The 5,793-nt window shown below is 40.9% G+C and overlaps 1 pseudogene; it reads right to left on the bottom strand.

Moving 5' to 3' along the window:
• Window positions 1–219: 219 nt before the first annotated feature.
• Window positions 220–4,121, bottom strand: LOC141173590 (uncharacterized; annotated as a pseudogene).
• Between the last annotated feature and the right edge of the window lie 1,672 nt (window positions 4,122–5,793).

The raw sequence follows: 5,793 nt of genomic DNA, 5'->3' as shown, positions 1-5,793 counted from the left end.
CACGTTTTGTCTGTTCCTGCTTTTATAGATATTTACATAACACACACTCTTTTTCCACAGGAAATTAATCCCCCAAAAAATAATTTATACGAGTATATTGTTGGACCATAAAATAAACTTTATTATATCAAAAAATGAATAAAAAACTGTAAAATACAGTGCTTCACAGAAGCAGGGCAAAAATTAACATGCACAAAAAATTAATAGGTAATAAGGTATTTACCTTATCAAAAAAGTAGAATATATGACATGAAAAGACGTCATCCTAATAGGTTGTTCAACAATCCCAAAAAAAGTTATACTACTACAATAAATGAAATTGATCAATATATTTGAACATAGTAACCTATTGGATGAAAACAAACCCAACTTGTGGCTGAATCATATGTTATGTGCATATAATAGAAAATGTATTGAAAATTAAGCACCACCTGTGTAAATACAGGGATAAATAAGAATAGACTGACATGTTTATAAAATAAATAACTGTCAATCAGATGCACTTATGCACAAAAATTTCAAATATATAGATAAACTAACTGTACTATCCGGCTTCGCCCGGGTTAATAACTGCTGTTAGCAAAATAGAATGTGCTAACAAAAATTTATTCTCCACACAAAAACCACAAAACAAATAGAAATGTAATTATTAAAAGGCAAAAACTAAGCTAATAGAAGCATTTCACAACATACATTTCAACACCAGAGATATTCCACACAGATTTAACTAAATTGGCCAAGTAATGTGAAGTAATCTTCTACTCCTTATTCGAGAGCCTTTTGATAAATGACATTCTTAGTTCTTCCTTCAGGTGCAAACACAAACAGATTTTTGGCTGTTCCAACTCTTGACCAGGCCACATAAAGTTGACCATGAGAAAAGCATGGAGATTGTAAATCGATTCCAACTACTTTCAAGGACTGTCCCTGAGCCTTGTTGATGGACATAGCAAATTCCAGTCGAACAGGAAACTGGAGGCGTTTAAAATCAAAAGGCAAATCAGATGGAATGAGAGGAATCGTTGGAATGAAAACATCTTCTCCTGTGGCACATCCTGTCAAAATGGTTGCCTCAATTACATGTGGAAACAGGTTCTTAATCAAGAGTCTTGTTCCATTACACAGCTTTGGTGGATCCAAATTTCTCAATAGCAGAATAGGTGCTCCAGGTTTTAGAAAGAGGTTGTGAGGCGGAAGTCCTTGTGGCTCCAAGGAATTGAGGAACTCAGTTGGATAAAATAATGCTTGAGCAGGGTCTATTACTGTATCCACTGACTTGTAGGTTGTGCACACACCTGGAAGGAGACTTAGAATTTGAAGATTGATCTTGTTGACACTCATTTTTGGGAGCTAGAATAGCCCTTTCACACAGCCAGCCAGAATTTTTGAAGTGGAGTTGAATGTTTAGAAAAACCTTTGCTTTCAACTCCTCAATGGAAGTCACAATGCAACAAAAGTTGCTTGGGAAGGTGATCTGTCCAGTGATTGAGTTTACTGGTTCCTTGCCATCTCCAATAGTCAACAGCTGGCTCGAAAACAGTCCAGCAGAAACATCGCCTGTCATGTAGACCCTCATGTTTGTGTTCAGTGACATTTTCTTTACTTTTCTCCAAAGGTACGATGCTTTGAGACAGGCATTCAGTTCGTCTGCAGGGGCTGATCTTGAAATAACAGGTAGTGTTTGGCAGAAGTCACCTGCCAAAACAACAACTACTCCTCCCATGATATATTTGTTGCTAAGAACTTCTTGCAGCAGTCTGTCCACTGCTTCCAGAGCCCTTTTGTGTGACATGGTACATTCATCCCAAATGATGGCACTGCATTTTTGGAGCAATTTGGCCAGTCCTGATCCCTTGGCAATATTACACACGGGGCTGTCACTATGAGACAGGTTAAGTGGTAGTTTGAATGTCGAATGTGCTGTCCTGACACCTTTAAAAAGCGTAGCTGCAATTCCAGAAGATGCCACTGCAAGTGCAATCTTTTTTTGTTGTCGAAATTTTGCCAGGAGCAAGTTGATTACAAGTGTCTTTCCTGTTCCACCTGGAGCATCAAGGAAGACAATCCCACCTTTATTGGTTTCACTGAAACTTAAAATGTAGTTATAGGTGTCCCTTTGATCTGGTACCAATATTGGCTTGTTCTGAGACACAAATGCTGTCAGTTTATCAATATTGTAGTTTGTTTCTAGGAAAATCTCCCTACACATTTGGATGCCTTCAGGATTTCTTATTGGAGCAGGCAAACCAAGCAACTGTAAGGCTTTTCCTGACATTGCTATGCACTGATCTTCAAGGAGCATTAAAGTTTCATTGAACATTTCCTCAGTGAAGTTGATGAGTTGCTGAGGGTTTTCCCTTCTAATCTGCATGAGGATGTCCTCACTGAGATCAGTTTTGTACTTTGTCCAAATCTCAAGAGTATTTGAAATGCTACAGGTTGTTAGAATAATAGCAAAGAGGTGTCTTAGTCCCTTTGGGGTTTGTGTGGCTGCTGCTTCACTGAGTGTCATGTCCCAGTGTCCATCATTTTCCAAAAGTCCTTTTCTTTGGCAAGCTTCCCAGAATGTTTCACACACATGGCCTCCGACGGTCTTCAGGTCAGAAAATGAGGTAGAGCCTTTGACAACATGAAGTAACCTGCGCAGGTAGAAGCACTCTGCATTTGACGGATGAATAGTGTAGACGCGACCAAGAGTATCAGTTGCTTTCACCCCTGGATAGCCTTCAATATCAAGCCCCCGTTTCCTCCATTCCAGTGTTTTTCTGGAGGCATTCCAAGTGTAGTACTTTGGTAAATCACAGTAGAGAATTGTTTTTACAAAAGGGTCTTGTTGACACAGCTCAAAAAATGCCAAGAGGGTGGTCTTAGGTGGTGTTAGGAGCTGCTGCTGCAAGTTTGCTGGGTTAAAGATTTTTGAGAGCAAAGGGTTGAAATCACTACCCACCTGTTGTCAATTTCTATCTCTTGGAGTGATGATCCAACACGCATTTTGAGCTTTGCTATGAAACCACCATCCCCTGGCTTTCTTCTTCGGTAGACTGGATATCCATCTTGTTTGGGTTTCTTGGACCAGGGATCGTGGGTAATGCTTTGAACACCTGCCATCAATCATACAGGGAGAATTTTTGTTCAGACTCCCACACGGACCATGGATCACGTTTTTTTGTGATGGTGTCAAACAGCAATGGGTCAATATGAGGTTCTGGCAATTCGGCACTGATGATATTGTAAATTTCGGTAGGCTGTATTTTTTGCTTCAGCCAAATCAAGATGTGGGCGTGAGGAAGGCCTCTTTTTTGCCATTCAACTGAATACATCCAGCACTGTGTCTCACCATAAATATGTGATTTTGTGATGAGATTAGTCATTTTTGAAAGTTTCTGCTTGAAAACCCGAGCAATAAGGTCATGGCGATTCACTGTTTTTTGGCTCGGCAATAGGTGCCCTCCAATTTCCTTCCAGGCAGAATTGCAAGTAAAGGTGATGAAAAGATCTGGACGGCCATACTTTCTCACATAAGTCATTGCATCCTGTGTATTTTCATGCATGTGTCGTGGGCTTCCAGTGACAGTTGATGGAAGAATAACCATTTTCCCCAACTCTTTTGAATCAGCATCATTTGCAACAGCATCTCTAAGGTGAATATATTCCTCTGCCCTGAGCTTCTTTTGATTTAGTCGGATATATAAAAGACGTTCACTCTCAATGTTTGCAGACATGTCAACAATAAATTCGTGGAAGAGGTGTTTGCATTTCAAGATGTGATTTTCCTCTGCAAATCTTGTCATGATCCTATATGCATAGAAGTCCATGGCAGACACATTTTTTCCTGAAGGGTTGCCTGTTGTGGGATCTGTCTGAGGTATTCCAAAGTGATAGCCATCCTGCCCCTGCCAAAAGATGATTGGATATTGCAGAGCATCATAGGACCTGTGAGTTTCTGTTACTCGTTGCAAACTATTGTTCCTTTTCTGAAGCACAATGTCACGGCTTTGAAAATCATTACCTACAATCAAGATGGCTACCTCATCAAATATGGGAGCATTGAAACGTCGCTGATGTTCACCTTGTGGTGTTTTGTCGGCTCGAATGACAACCTTGTAATCGTCATTTGGCATGCATTCAAGTGCAGTCTTGAAAAGTTGAACATATAGATTGTTGGAGTGAAGGAACTGCTGCAAAATAGTGACAATATCAAGGCGAGTGTTAGGAATTAAAGAGCATCTCCGCTGAGCCTCTGCTTCTGCATTTCCAATAAAGAAGAGTTGAAGAAATTGAGGTTATTCTCCTTGTAATGGAAGCAGTGAGCCAATTGAGTGGTAAACCTGTCCTTGAACTTTAAATGTTGGCATAAATCCTGTTGTAAACATTTCTTTTGTTGCACCAAATGGTGTCATTTGGAAGCAGGAGTTGTACTTCCTAATGTTGTCCAAGAAATGCTTTGATATTGTACTGGTACCTGTCATCAGAGACTTTAGGGGATCTAGTGGTGACAGGAGAGGTGGAAGTTTTATCTTGCCATTTGCACAGCATAAACCTGGCGGTTCATCTTTCCATTTCAGGGCACTGCAGTACATGCAGACCACATCCATGTTTCCTATCTGAACTTTAGGATTATCCTGATAGTTTATGTCTGACTGGTAACAAAAGGCAGCATGTTTCAAATCTCCAACCATTTCCTGTGCCCTGGTGGAAGAAATAGCAACTCTCTTAGTGGCAAGTCGGCCTTCTCTCTGCTGAGATTACTCATTGGCCCTTGAGGAAGCAGCTCTTCTTCTCTTATCTGCAAGCCTCGCTTCCCTCTCCTCAGAAAGTTCACTGGCTCTTGAGGAAGCTGTTCTTGTTCTCTAATCTGCAAGCCTCGCTTCCCTCTCCTCAGAAAGTTCATTGGCCCTTGAGGAAGCAGCTCTTTTTTCATGTCTGCAAGCCTTGCTTTCCTCTTCTCAGAAAGTTCATTGACCCTTGAGGAAGCAGCTCTTGTTTTCATGTCTGCAAGCCTCACTTCCCTCTGCTCAGAAAGTTCATTGGCTCTTGAGGAAGCAGCTGCTGTTCTCATGTGTGTCAGCCTTGTTTCTCAATCTTCACATTTTTCATTGGCCCGTAATGCAGCTTTTCTTTTCGCATCAGCTGACATTCGTGCCATGAAATTCCTTTTCTTATGAGGCATTATTGTGGTAAAAATAGTCTGTAACTGGCAGTTTCTATATCCTCTCACATAGAAGTAATGTGACTGTCATCAGCCTTTCCACCAACACACCCTAACTGACATCTTATTACCTTACACAAGCTTTGTTATACTGAGAATGTCCTTTGTTGCCTATATTAACCAATCACAGCTCATATTAATTAACTGTAGGAAAATAGAAGCTGAGCTGTGATTGGTTGCTATTGGCAGCCTGATAAATCTTTGTGAGATGAGTTTTGTGTGTGCTGAGGGTGGGATATGTGTTCAAGCATGTGGTAGTGTGTGGAGCATTTTGTGTATGTGTTCATATCCCTGTGTGTGGTGAGTATGAGTATCCCATGTCGGGGCCCTACCTTAGCAACTGTACGGTATATACTCTTTGGCGCCATCGCTCTCATTCTTTAATTCTCCCTTGTTCACATGTGGCAGCTGTCAATTTGCCTCCAACACTTTTCCTTTCACTTTTTCCCCATTATGTAGATTGGGGCAAAATTGTTTGGTGAATTGGAATGCGCAGGGTTAAAATTTTGCCTCACAACATAGCCTATGACGCTCTCAGGGTCCAGACATGTGACTGTGCAAAATTTTGTGGCTGTAGCTGCGAC

This window comes from Phyllobates terribilis, unplaced genomic scaffold (genome assembly GCF_046119375.1).
Source record: "Phyllobates terribilis strain yellow unplaced genomic scaffold, ASM4611937v1 Scaffold_13__5_contigs__length_258822181, whole genome shotgun sequence".
In the NCBI taxonomy this organism is placed as follows: domain Eukaryota; kingdom Metazoa; phylum Chordata; class Amphibia; order Anura; family Dendrobatidae; genus Phyllobates; species Phyllobates terribilis.
Note: the sequence above shows the minus strand (reverse complement) of the source record. Positions and strands in the feature narration are given on the sequence as shown.